This window comes from Sus scrofa, chromosome 4 (assembly GCF_054392235.1).
Source record: "Sus scrofa isolate SSC_HxYL_T2T_F1_AM1 chromosome 4, Sscrofa_HxYL_maternal_Yorkshire_Landrace_v2.0, whole genome shotgun sequence".
Classification (NCBI taxonomy): domain Eukaryota; kingdom Metazoa; phylum Chordata; class Mammalia; order Artiodactyla; family Suidae; genus Sus; species Sus scrofa.
Window position 1 is genome coordinate 12,021,980 of NC_139386.1, and position 14,717 is coordinate 12,036,696.

Here is a 14,717-nt window from a genome sequence, read left to right on the forward strand (position 1 = left end):
GGGACTGAACCCGCAACCTCATGGTTCCTAGTCGGATTCATTAACCACTGCGCCACGACGGGAACTCCTATTCTAGCCTGTTAAATAGAAATACATGGCCTGGTTGGGTGGAATAAATAAGATAATATGGGAAATGTGTATAGGTCCTCTTTGTAAGATGGGACTAGCCGTGGCTGAATTTTCTGAGGTTACGTGTTACAAGCTCAAACTGTATATGTCCAGCCATCTTGGCCTGTCACATATGCATCTCTCTGCAATATGGTGCCATTTATATTTTTTTTTAACTTTTTTTTTTCTTTTTAGGGCTGAACCTGCAGCATATGGACATTCCCGGGCTAGGGGTTGAATTGGAGCTTCAGCTGCTGGCCTACGCCACAGCCACAGCAACGTTGGATCCTTTAACACACTGAGTGAGGCCAAGGATCAAACCCACATCTTCATGGGTACTAGTCAGGTTCTTAACTCACTGAGCCACAACAGGAACTCCCAGTGCCATTTTTAGACCACTATGCTGTTTTGGAATTACCTCTTACCCTCTCCCTGAAGTTAGACAGAAACCCTCCTCGTCCTGAAGGCAGCACAGCTGTTGCATCTCTGTTGACATGGGTGGCAGTGGTCCCATTTCATTGTATTTGCACCTTGCAATCCTCTGGTCCAGTATTGGCTGGCCCAAGTCATCCTCTGAACTCTACCCCAGAACCCAGGGAAGGGACTGGGAGTGGTGAGTTGAGGGGATTGGAGTGGGAACGTCAGCAGCTACAAGCTCTAACATATTTTTAAAAGGGACGAGGAGTTCCCATCATGACTCAGTGGAAACAAATCTGACTAGTATGCATGAGGATGCAGGTTTGATCCCCGGCCTCGCTCAGTGGACAAAGGATCTGGCATTGCCGTGAGCTGTGGTGCAAGTGGTAGACGAGGCTTGGATCTGGCAATGCTGTGGCTGTGCCATCCGCTGGCAGTGACAGCTCCGATTCAACCCCTAGCCTGTAAACCTCCATATGCCAAGGGTGCAGCCCTAAAAAGACAAAAAGAAAAAAAATTTAAAAAAATAAAAGGGATGATAATAGATATGAAGCAGTAAAGATTAACCTTTGAGGATCTGAAGCTAGTCAGTTGTTCAGAAAACACTGAGTATCTTCTACGTGGGTGGCATTTTTCAGAGGCACTGGGTATGCGGCAGTGAAATGATGGAGGTGTTTCCTATCTTCCCTGAGCTTTCAGACGAAGGCAACATCGAACACACGCTGTCACAACAACATATTACATTTGAGGAGATTCAGCTTTGTTGGGTTGGTTTTTTTTTTTTTTTTTTTTTGGCTTCACCTGCATCAGATGGAAGTTCCCTGGACAGGGAGGGAATGTGGGCTGCAGCCGTGCAATGCCAGCTCCTTAACCCACTGCACCACAGAAGGAACACCCTAGATTTAACATTTTAGAAGACTTCCTTGATCCACAAATGGCTCTATGGACACAAATGTTACCTCTCCTTTTTAAACGAAGTAACTGAGATCCAAAGACTAAGTAAAGAAAGTCAGAAAAGAAGGAGAAAATTTAAGGTATCATTATAATAGGAAAATGACAGTGCTCGTTATTTTTATGTAAGAGACTTGATCTCCCTTCTCGTCTGGAGCTGAGGAAATATGGCGCTTTAAAAACCAGGCAGGAGTTCCTACTGTGGCGAAATGGGATCAGAGGCTCCTCTGGAGCTCTGGGAGGCAGGTTCGATCCCCTGCCTGGTGCAGTGGGTTAAGGATCCAGCCTTGCCGCAGCTGTATCTCAGATTTGATCCCTGGCCCAGGAACTTCCATGTGCTATGAAGTGGCCAAAAAGGAAAAATAAAAAAAAAAATAAAAAAATATAAACCAGGCAAAAGCTACAGTTTAGCCCATACATAACTTCAGCATGAAAAATTGGGGGGCAGGTTGATATAGGGGTGTGGGGAGGTGTGAAAATCAAAGCAGCTATAAAACTTTCCCAAGGGTGAACCTCTCTCATGCATCACCTGCTACAGGGGCAGGAGGCAGGCAGTAGAGGACCCTAATTCCCAGTCTTCAGCTCTGGCATCACACCCCAGGGGACAAGCTCCCGTGGTGACATGAGTTTCATCCCCTGCTGATGTGTGACAAGGGAGAGAGGAGGTGGGAGGAAATGAAGGGGAAAGCGCCAGGTCCTCGTCTTACACCAAGCCCTGGGTGAACCCTCCCCGGTCACTGGGCAATACGGTCCACAAAGCAGATATTCCTATACACACGTGAATGAGCAATGAAGGCTTGGAGAGATGAGAGGACCTCCTGTAACAAGACTGCTTTCTTGTTTGAGCTGGGCTGATCTGATGGCAAGTAGCAGCAACCTGGATATATTGAGCTTCTGTTGCTTATCACCACTGGGCTCTGCAGGCAGGTCTGCAGGGCACCCACCACCCTAGAGGTTCTTTCCACTGTCACCTGCAGGAGAAGCAGGTCCTGGCTCAGGAAGCACCTGGAGCCTTCCATCACAGACAGAGCTCAGAGGAAGGCAGAAGCCATCTGGCTCACCTCCAAGATGCCAGGAGCATTCCCTAAAGTGCCTCACTCTCACAGAAGCTCGACAGCCAGCAGAGCAGACCCGAAGACATGTTTTTAATGGAGTCAAATACCATCAAAGGAACAAGCTTCCCTCCCAGTTACATCCATCAGTTGTTCCCAGATAATGACAATAGAGGGCATGGATCTCCAAAGAATTTAGTGTTGAGTAGGAAGGGGGAGGTGAGGGGCTGGGGAAGCGGCGTTTGGATTTGTCTATAGCTCCAATTTCCTTTCATGAATATTTCATGTAAATCCTGTATTAATCATTAAGTAGTAATGACTGTCTCTGTCTCCCTTGCACTCACTCCGTCTGTCATTCAAGCAGCCTTTTCTGTCTCTCATCATCTTCCCCTCCCTCTTCTCTATTTCCCTGTTCACTCTTTATGCCACCTCTCTGATTTTCTTTCTGGCTTTCTCACTTCCTCTCTTTCCATCCTTCATACTTTTCTGCTCATTCAGTTCCCCCCTCAACCCCCCACCGATACACAAACACACATACACACACACACACACACTCCTTTCTCTCCTGCTCCTTTGGAATCAAAATGTATCTAAAGCCACTGACTTGTCAGCCCCACGTCACATATGACAAAGCCCATTATAAGCGCAAGGAACTATATTCAATCTCTTGGGACAGACCATGATGGAAGAAAAAGAATTCTATGAGAAAAAGAATGCATGTATATGTATGACTGGGTCACTATGCTGTACAGCAGAAATTGGCACAATGCTGTAAATCAATTATACTTTAATAAAAATAAAGTTTCGAAAGAAAATAAAAGATGTGGAGGTTGGGGGAGCATGTCCCAGTTCCAGCAAGGTTCAGGGATTGAAGTTTCCAAAGTGTTCCAATCATTAATAAACCAAGAGGCCACCCATACAAGAATCCAGCACAGACCCACAATTTATTTCATAAGAGAGGACAACTGACTCTGGCACCTCAATCCCATTGTTCTCTTGGCTAGGTAATAGCCTTTCCCATGGCAATTCGTGTCAATTTGTTTGAGAGCATTGATAAAGATCAGAAGGTGAAAGAGCAGGAAGAGAGACAGAAAGTTAAGGTTTTACGACTTTCCTTTTAAAAAAATCAGAAGGGAAACTATTGATGCCTTTGCATACAGAACCTGTCTGATCTGTCTCCAACTTTATCTTCTGCTACAGTTTCTCACCCCTGACCCAAATGTTCTCCTTGCTTAAGCCAAGCCTCTATGTTCAAACAGTAGTAAATGACCAGAATTTTCTCTCTCTTCTCTTTCACCCAAGTTACATGTGGTAAAGATTTCCCAGAAATGTTAACAAACATTGATAAGAGTGCTTGACTAGAGTGACAAGACTAGAAAAGACTTCAATTTTCTTGTTTATGTTCCCCACCCAAAATTTTTCACAATGAGCACGTATTATTATTGTAACGTTAAGATAAAAGCTGAAAAATCATCAACAATTCAAGGAATTCAATGTGTCTAGCTCATCTTCTCCACCAGACTCTCTGATGACTCCATCACATTAACCTCTGCCTGCTCAGAATTACCAGCACTCTTTTGTCTTTATAGCACTCATGTTAGCCTCTGATTGAGTACTTTTATGCCTATTGTCTCATCTAAACTTTCTAACAGCCCTGTAAACAAAGGCAATTGCTCCCATTTTACACAGGAGGAAAAGGATGCTGGGAAAGATGAGAAAGTTCCCTATTTTCGCATAGTTAGTACCAACCTCAGGTCTCATGTGCATCTCCTCCAGACCCTTCTAGCTGTTGAATCGTCATGGTGACCCTCAATGGGGATCACTTATTTTCAGGTGCCAGGCATTCACTAGCTCTGAATATGCTGAACATATTCCCAAGACAGAATACATTCTTCTACTGAAAGCCTCCAAAGAGAGTTCTTCTCTCCAAGCTCATCCCCCAGGTATATAGAAAATCCATCCCCTTCACACCAGAGCAAGTCCCAAGCCAGAACATCTGAAGAAAGATTCTGATGGAGGAAATAATTCCTTCTCATGCCTACTGCCCTCCCACAAGAATGTGTGTCTGTAATGTTTGATTTTGTAGAGATAGTGGCAATAATGGGAGTGCAAGTGATAGTGTCAAGACTTCTCTTAATGTGGAGTGAAGTGGGCAGTGCCATCTCTTGAAGGGACTGGGCCATTTCTGCTTTGAGCTCATCAACCTGCAATTGGAAGAAATACCACCACAGGTCGGGCAAGGATCTGTCCATTCGGCCCCGTGCTCTGTCCTTACGCACTCATCCCCACTCTTGAGTCATTAAGTCAATGACACTTATTCAGAAAGAAATCCTTTTGAATAGTTTGGCCTGGCTCCCACGGGTTATCCTCCCAACTCAAAGTGTCATTTGAAGCTGGTGGAAAGTCTGGGAGAAGGAACCAACCAAAGATGTCATCTCTGCTTCACCAGAGGTAGTAGTCCATCCTGTCTTCATCTGGCTTCTCTTTTCCCTGGAAGTTAACAAAAAGATAGTCAGAAGGGGAAGGGGCTGCATTTTATGAGTTATGACAATGAAACATGAAATTGAGGTTCGTGGATTGCCCTAGGTGGGAGCAATTATGTGTTTTGTAAGTGACTAAGTTAGGTTTGTGTTCAGTGACAGACGGTCACTGAACAAAATCTCAAGAGAAGAGATCCAGAGAAGGAAGAAGAAGAATAGCTAACATTATCTCAATGAAACCTCAAACAGCCTCTTCTCCCCATCTTGCCGATGGAGAAATAGAGGCACAGAGAGTTAACTTGCCCAAGGGCATCCAACGAATAATTGTTGCAGCTGGGGTTAGGACTCAGGCAGTATGATTCAAGGACAAAGATTCTTTCTAGGTTTGCCATACATACTGCCCAGGGTACGATCTATCTGGACCACCCCCTTCAAATTAATTTGGATTCTTGTGTGTCTGAAACAGAGAAAGAGATTGTATAGACATGGAAGAAAGCTGTAAATGTCTCTTTATCATCTTCTAGACCAGCACCATTCAACAAATTATAATATGAGCTTCATATGTATTTTCAGTTTTCTAGTAGACACAATTATTAGAAGTAAAAAGAAACAGGTAATTAAACTAATTTTAATAACATACGTTATTGAACACAACATATCCAAACTGTTATCATTTCCACACAGAATCCATATAAAAAACCATCCCCGAGATATTTTCAATTATTTTGCTCATGTTACATCACACCATGGATGAGCCTCCTTGAAAGGGCTCCCTAGCCTTATGTGGGAGAGCACAGCTCTTGACCAGCAGTTCTGCATCGTGAGGAACTGTGGAAAACACTGATGCCTGGAGTCCTCCAAAGACTCAGGAAATCAGAAACTTGGGATCTAAGTTCAGGCTTTGGTATTTTTATTAAATACCAAGGTGCTTCTAGGATGTAGTCAAACTGTAAAACTCCTGGCTGGGAGACTCCTTTTTCATATTCTTCAGCCAAATACTCTGCACAGCCCTTGGACATCTGTAGATATTCAAAATATGTTCCCTGAACAAATGAGTGGCATTTTGGACTTGTATTTGGGTGTCTTGAAATGTAGTTCTGACTCTGCCACAAAGTAGCAGTGTGACCCCATGATTTTAGGCCAGAAATTCTCTCTGAGCCTCATCTCCCTCATCAGCAGCAACAACCTCTCTGGACTCCCTGCTTGCTCAGCCCTTCTGCCTCTGCAATGAACAAGTCCTAGAAAAGGTGCCAGGTGCCTGTGACGCACAAGCCCCGTCCAGCAATGTGTGCTCCCTTTACAGATTGTACCTTTATCTACTGCCCACCGCCTGGTATCATCAATTACAGGGCACCCTGCTGCAATGCATTGCTCAGCATACATAATCACCATGTCACTGGCATCTCACAGCCTCAGGAGATTTAAATTGCCTCGTTGTGGTCTTAATATGATGTTTCTTTGCTGTTTCACATGACGCTCCTGAGAGGAAGGCATTTGCTCGGCATGCCCAGCAGCTACGCTAACAAAAGGGGGATGGTGGCGTGTCATGGTGTATAGCACAGGGACAGCTGCATCTCTGTGAGCTGTGAGGTGGGGCAGAGGGCACAAGAGGGTAAGGAAAGGTGCCCTCTTCGTGTGAATGCTGCTCACCTCTGTGGTTTTGTAAAGATAAGAGAAAAAGAGCTACAAAGCTTAGCTCTAGTTCAGACACCCGAAGATGGGGGGCAGTTGGTTTGCTAATCTATTTGATCATCAGAAAGAAAGGAGGAGGGAAGAGGGATGCTGTCCCAAGCCTTTAGAATAAATCTGTACTCCAGAAAGGCATCAGAATGTCTATGATCTACACTCCACCAGTCTCAGCACCTCCTTCTCCATTCCTGGTTCTCTCTACCTCCCCTTATGCTCACCCTTTGCCCCAGCCACGCTGGACTGACAGCTGTTGCCTAAATAGACCCCTCATATTTGCACATGCTCTTATCCCATCTTGTGTGTGTGTGTGTGTGTGTGTGTGTGTGTGTGTGTGTGTGTCTTTAGGGCCACACTTGCAGCATATGGAAGTTTCCAGGCTAGGTCGAATCGGAGCTGTAGCTGTCAGCCTGCACCATAGCCACAGCAATGCAGGATCCGAGCCTACACCACAGCTCACGGCAATCCCAGATCCTTAACCCACTGAGTGAGGCCAGGGATGGAACCCGAGGCCTCATGGATACTAGTCAGATGAGTTACTGCTGAGACACCACAGGAACTATTCCCATCTTATTTGCTTGCTAAATTCTACCTTTTGCATATCATTCACTTGGATGACGCCTCTTCCAGGAAGCATCCTTTGACTACCCCCTGAAAGCCTAGACTGGATTAGGGATCACTGCTTTGTATTCTTCCAACATGAAGGCTCACTCCCAACACAGTGCCTATTGTGATACAGTGCCAGTTATCTCCATCCCAATAATTGTCATCTCTTTGGTGGGGGGAATTATATCTTTTATCTCTTCATTCCTAGCACTGGGTGGAACATGGCAGACATAATTTGAAGAATGAGCATCAGAGGGATATATGGAGAGGAAGGAAGAGGTGGAAGAAACATATACTGAATGAAGACTATGAATTTTACAGACTGAGTTGTGTCTCCCTTAAACATCATTTGTTGAGGCCCTTACTCCCAACGTGACTATATTGGAGACAGGGCCTTTAAGGAGATAATTAAAACTAAGTAAGTTCAAAAGGGTGGGGCCCTTCTCCAATATGATTGGTGTCCTCATAAGAAGAGAGATACCTGGCATGGGGACAAAGGCCATGTGGGAACACTGGAGGAATCCCCACGTGTGTCAAGGAGAGAAGCCTTCAGAGAAACCAGCCCTGCCAACACTTTCATCTTGGATTTTCAGCCTCCAGGATGGGGAGAAAATGAAGTACTGTTTTCGTTTTTGTTTTTTTTTAAGCCTCTGAGTCTATGTATTTGGTTATGGTAATCTTAAAAGACTAATACAGTAAGTGGTAGAAATCTTTAGCCCCAAAATAGGAACCAGGAAAGAAGAAAGAGAGGTATGGCAGCTATGTCAGCAAGCTGCTCAGAGGTGCCCTCCATAGAGAAAGTGCTGGGAAGAGGGTCCAGCTGCCATGCTGGGAGGATGCTTCCCAGCTATGCCCAACTAATGACTGAGCCAGCAAGGAGACCAGAGCCAGACCATTTCTGCCCAATGCAGTATGCCCCCAGCAGGCAGTCTTTGCACTGGGTGTCCCCACTGCTGGCTAAGACTTCATCCAAGCTGGTGTGTGGTCTCAGTTCTTTCTACCTCCTCCTCCTTCCCTCTCTTGCTTCCCAGGGGTCGCACCCACCCACAAAGCAGCCTAAGCCTCTCTCCACGCAGCCCTGTCCCCTCTTCCTTTTTGCCTTTGGCCCCAAGAGTGCTTCTTCTACCTGAGCCCGTGAGCTGTTCTTTCCAATACCAGGCCTCTCTTGTCAAGCTTCCAAGGGGATTTCTCCACATGGTTTCCATAATATCAGCCTTCACCCCTGCTAAGTAGGCAGCCAGTCATACCCTGAAGACCGGATAGACATTCCTTGAGATAAAACTGGAAGGGTAAAGAGAGGTTCCAATGGAAGACCAGGATGCAACAGGAACTTCTCAGCAAAGGCCAGAGCACACACCAAGGCCAGAGGCCAGAGGATGTGGTGTGATGAGGGGGAGAATGGCAGTTTAACAGGACTAAACATGGAGCCCAGGGGCACATCAGGGAGAAAATGTTCTTTTTCACCATTGATTCCCTAGGGCCCCTGAGATGCCTAGTGCTTGGCAGGCACTTGATAAATATGCACCATCATAATCAGCCAAGACACACAGCCATTGAACTCATTAGTATCAATTTGACTCCTGGGTTAAATGTAGTCTATACAAAAAGTATTCGATATAAAAATAAATAATGATTTCTCTTCCTTCCCTTTCCTTCTTTTCTCGTCATTCCATATCAGTGAGTTTGGGGGGAATTCAAGGCAGAGATGAGTCAGGAACAGGCAGAGCTGGTCAAGAGAGTGAACCCTTCTGAAATCTCCCTGCTGATGCACCCTCTCTCGTATTCTGAAGCCCACAATACAGCAGCTCCCGAGGAGTTAAGCCCTGGCAGGCTGCCCAGTCTGCAGCTTGGAGGCCTCCTTCTCCACCTCTCAGTCAATCACGTGAGATTTTCTGGGACCCTCACGCTAAGTTTTCCTTTGATCATTGTCTTGTCCCCTGTTAGAAACCCATTCCCTGTCTTGCCCCAGCAGCAGGGGAGGCGAGCTCTGTGTGAGCAGACTGACTGCAACTTCCTTGGAAGAAACCACCTGCTGATACCTTCACTCTCCAGGACTTCAAAGAGGAGCCCCAGACTTTTAAACACAGTGGGGGGAGAAATGCTGGAAATAGATGCAAACCTAGTGCGGCCTGGTGTGTTCTCTTTCAGCTTTTGGCAGGACCCTTCCCTGAGGAGCCACAGTGATGAAAAGTATTGGTGAAATAAAGTGGGGGCCAGAAGCAGTGAACAGAAGTGAGGCTTTAAAGCAGCCTTGGATGCCCAGGGCTAGAGATTTCTCTCCACTAGGTCTCAATTCCCTTATCCATAATATAGGGCCTGGATTAATGACCTTTTAAGTGCCCTTCGGTTTGGGCAGATATATTTACTCCTGGGGAGATGGATGGATGGGATGGATGGATGGATGGATGGATTAAAAAACAGAAACCTAAATTACATAAAGACAGATGGTAGATGATAATAAAGATGATGATAGATGATGCCAGATAGATAGATAGATAGATAGATAGACAAACAGACAGACAGACAGACAGACAGATGAGATAAGAGGGAGTAAGAGAAGGAAGTTCATAGCAAAAATGGCATAAGAAGATTTGGATCCAGACAAGAGCAAGTCCCAGGTTTGAATCCTCGTTTCACCTGTTATTAGCAGATTTTACCTTGTTCCAAAATCTGTACATTATCTCACATATTTAACTTCTCTGGTACCCAATTTGCTCCACCGAAGTTAGAAAAGAAAATTTTACTTCATATCAGGCCTAAATAAGATAATATATAGAAATTATCTTGTATTGCCTCATAGATGCCTATTAGATATGAAATAATTAAAAACTACCAAAGCAGTAGAGAGGTTCACTGGCTCTCAGGGTCTGCGGGAGAAATGAGATATGTGCTGTTACCATACGTATTCCACTGCCTACTTGACATCTCTACTTAGACATCTCACAACTATCCCAAACTCAGCCTGTTCCAAACTGAAAGCTTCCTCTACCCCCTAACCCTCCCCTTGTCCCCTCCCGCCAGTGATAGGAGCAGTCATCTGTCAAGTTTCTTAAGCCAGAAATCTGAGAGATATTTCTGAGCTTCCTTCTGCCTTGCCCTTCAGTTGCATTTGTCACCGATTCTTATCAGGTTGACTTCCAAAATACGCCAATCATGCACTTTTCAACTCTGCATTGACCCTCTCCTGTCAAGACGTCACCATCTTTCTCCTGGACCCCTCTGGGAGCCTCCTAAGTGGCCCCCTCCTTTTTTCTTGTCCCCCCACATCCTTTACTCTAACCTCCATACAGCAGCAGAGATTCTCTGCATGTGTAAGTCAGTCAGGTCACTTGCCCCCTAAAAGCCCTTCAGTGTCCCCTTTTGCATTTCAGATATGATCCAAATAGTTTACTGTAGCCAGCAGGGCCCCTGTGCCCTGGTGCCTCTTGTCTCAGATTCCTGCTAACTCCTGGGCCTAACCACAGTGCTCTTCTTCTATATCCCCAAACACACCAAGTTATGTCTCACTTCAGAACCTTCATTTCCATATGCACCTATTCCTCCGATCTGACCCCACCCACCCCATCCTGTAGGCTGATTAATATCTACCCATCCTCCATCATGAATATCACTCAAAAGATCTCCCCTGACTCTTCCATTAAATTAGGCCCCCAATTACACCCCCTGTTGTGGATCCCAAGGACATTTTGAAACTCCGTGTTTATGTACACGATACCCTGTTTGAATTCTATCAGATGGCAATGCCCAAAAAGGCAGAGATTCTTTTTTTCTTTTTGCTATTGCTGTTCACCGTTATATCCCCAGCCCTTACTTCAAATACATACAAATATTTAATATCATGAAATACTTGTTAAATTGTTGCATGAATAAGGGAAAGAAGTTGTTGTATCTTCAATGATTTCTAATAAAAGTCAATGCTAAAGTTTAAAGTTAATAATATTTCATTACCTTTTAAGAGTTGAACCTCAAATGTACTTAGAAAAGAGCATATCTCCATGTTGATTTTTCTAGTTTCTTGGAATCAAGGGACTCAGAGTTGAAGGGAAATGAAAAGCCTTCTCATCTACTCTTCAACCTAGAATTGGAAGTCACTAAAAATTTTTTATCTTTTACTGGGACAAAGTTTCATTATAAAAGTATCTGGGAGTTTCCATTGTAGCTCAGTGGGTTAGGAATCTGACTAGGATCCATGAGGATGTGGGTATGATCCCTGGCCTCACTGAGTGGGCTAAGGATCTGGAGTTGCCACAAACTGTAGCATAGGTCACAGATGCAGCTCAGATCCTGTGGCTGTGGCTGTGGCTGTGGCTGGCAGCTGTAGTTCCAACTTGACTCCTAGCCAGGGAACTTCTGTATGCCACAAGTTCAGCCCTAAAAAAACATTTTTTAATAAAAAAAATTTTTTAAATCTGTTGGTGAAATTGAAGTTTTGTTTTTCTTAACAATTTTCCAATTAATTGTTATTTTATTACTCATAATGAAAATAATATGAATAAATTCAGTTTCATTTCTCTGGTTTATATAGTCAATAGGATTGAATCCTTGTGATAGGTAAAAGGTTGGCCCAGATTTTGTATTACTGTCAACATCATTAGCATAAACAAACATTTACTGACCATGGATCTATATTACGCGAAGTGATGCATTTTTTTTATGCAATTAGGTAACTGTGGTCCAAAAATATTGAGGCATTTTTTCCGCAAGTTACACAACTTATAAAAATAACCCAAACTGGAAAGTCTCACTTTGAAATCCACACATCACACAAATTTAGAAACTAAGGCAAATCCCTGTAGCAGTTGATCCGTCATGACCTAAGTTACTATCAGCTTCTACAGGCTCATCTCTAGATACTCAATTTTCAACTGACCCAGTTGCCTCTCTCCCCATTTTTTCCTTAACAAGTTCATTTTTTAATCCCATTTTAGTGACTATAAAATCAATTACCTACTCTACTCCAGGAAAATTCCTGCAAAGTAAAGAGGTATTAACCTGCTATTCAATCAGCCAGAGGGAACATTGTTCATTTTAACTGTCTGGATAAATAAAGTCACATGCACATAACGTCACGTCTACTGTAGACATTATCAGTGGCACCATTTCATTTCATGGAAAAAGCAGATACCAGTGTTCTTGCTATTTTTGAAATCACCAAAGAGTAATCAATAACCTGCCTTGACATGTTGATCAAACAATCCTTGCTGGTTAATATTGACCAACTAATTTAAAAGTTTCAAAGGAGTTGTACACAATTTGCCCGAGCTGACTTGGAAACGATGCCCAATCCGGTTAATGTTTACGTCCACGAGGCGCTCACCTCCACTAAAAACCAGCCTTGCACATCAGCCCCACGGGGAAGGACAGCTCATGCCAGAGTTAAAGGAGGGCTCCAAGATAAAGAGTAACCCAGCCGGAAAGCCGAGGTTCAAACGCATCTGGTTTCCATTAACTGGGATTGCAACAGTCTCTTCAAAGGCGAAGAACACTCCTCCCTCCACACCAAAAATCTCCTGCTTCCTCCACGGTGGTAGATCCAGGAAAAGGTCCTGAATCACACCAGGGAGCCCCAGGTTAAAGAGTTAACATTTTATGCTGATTTTATTTGAGGTTTTGTTTAATGACACAGGTAACAGATGCTTCTCACAGACACACCAACAAACAAAATCACAATCAAAAAACACCAGTCATTACAAACAAAAAGAATTGACTGATATCACATTATTAATGCCCTTGAAAATATATAACAATGGTGTTCCCGTCCTGGCTCAGTGGTTAACGAACCTGACTAGGATCCATGAGGAGGCAGGTTCGATCCCTGGCCTTGCTCCGTGGGTTAAGGATCCAGCGTTGCCATGAGCTGTGGTGTAGATCACAGACATGGCTCAGATCCCTCCTTGCTGTGGCTGTGGTGTAGACCGGCAGCTACAGCTTCAATTTGACCCCTAGCCTGGGAACCTCCATATGCCACAGGTGTGGCCCTAAAAAAAACAAAAGACAAATAAATAAATAAATAGAGGAAAATATCCAACAAGATGAGGTGATACCAATGTTTTCACATATTGCTATTTTGCCATCATCCTTTCTAATATTTTGAAGTTGCCTGGTTTCCAACTGAAATGGTATGTATTAATATTATCTATCAATCCCTTTTGACATCTGTATATTTTGCTTGCTTGCAGTTTTCCCTGTTATAAACACTTTAGCAATGAACTATCTTCCATTCAGCAACACATTCCACAAAGATTTATTGGACTCCTACAATGCCAGGCACATAGTCCTTAAATAGTTTGATCATCTTCATAATTACTTCTCTAACATAAAGTTCCCAGAAGCGGAACTCTTGGTCAAAGTCTACTTTTTGGATTTTAATTGGAATTGCCAATTGCTCCGCAGAGATGTTGTACCAGAAACACTTCTATCACCACCCGAGAATATCTACTACTTCATCAGAACTTACCAAGGAAAGCAGAAAGCCTGGCTTTGGAACAGCTGCTACTCAACCAGCAGCATCAGTATTACGTGCAAATGCGAAGCCTCAGGCCCTCCCCCTGAGACCTACCCAATTAGCATCTCTGGTAGGTGGGACCCAGTAAACTGGGTTTTAACAATCTCTCCACATGATTCTTATGCTGATTAAAGTCTGAGAATCATCAGTTTAAAGCACAAGAATCAGAGCTATGAATTGTCCACCCAACTCACTCCCATCTCCCTGACCAGCCCCACTGATGTGCTGTCTCCATAACCTTTTCCAGAAGCTGACTGATAGCTAACCACTTAGCAGAAGCCCAGGGGATTGCTATTATAAACTCAGCTTTGCAGATCATTTGGCAAGAAAGTGAAATCCAGGAGTTCCCCCCTTCCGTGCAGCAGGGTAAGGATTCAGTGTTGTCTCTGAGGCGGCGTGGGTTCCATCCTTGGCCTGGGAACTTCCCGTACATCTCGGGGTGCGGGGGAGGGCAAAAACGGGGAAAAAAAATGGAACTCTAGATCTGAGGTGGGCAAAACAGAGGTGAGTAGAAGGCAGAGAGGGAAGTGGTCCTACATAGGGAAAACAAGAAGAGAGAGCACAGGGGTTCTGTGGGAGGAGCAGCAGGTGGAGCCTGGAGCTTTAGCTGGAAGACTGGCCTTAAAGGTCGACCCCACCTCACTTTTAACTCTATAACCTTGGACAACCACTTAATTCTCTTGATCCTCAATTTGCTCTTTTGCTTATCAGGAATAAAACATCCCTCCTTTCAGGTTGTCATCAGGCTCACACATGTTCAATATTTTGATTGCAAAGCTTTTCTTAATTGCTTAGTATACAAAATAGAAAAACACCTGACACTTTATTGTGCTGGTAAACAATCCATCAACAAAACACTTAAAGAAGCAAAAAAAAAAAAAAAAAAGTTACATGAAATGCTTTAGAAACTGT

At 44.1% G+C, this 14,717-nt stretch overlaps 1 long non-coding RNA gene across 4 annotated transcripts in view; it reads right to left on the bottom strand.

Annotated features, from left to right (window-relative positions):
- Positions 1–3,298: 3,298 nt before the first annotated feature.
- Positions 3,299–14,717, bottom strand: part of LOC110260223 (uncharacterized) — a 31,637-nt gene continuing 20,218 nt past the window's right edge. For all 4 annotated transcript variants that reach the window (XR_014842972.1, XR_002343086.2, XR_002343085.2 and 1 more), the window contains one exon: positions 3,299–5,018. This is a non-coding gene — a long non-coding RNA (uncharacterized LOC110260223). The remainder of the gene's footprint in view (positions 5,019–14,717) is intronic.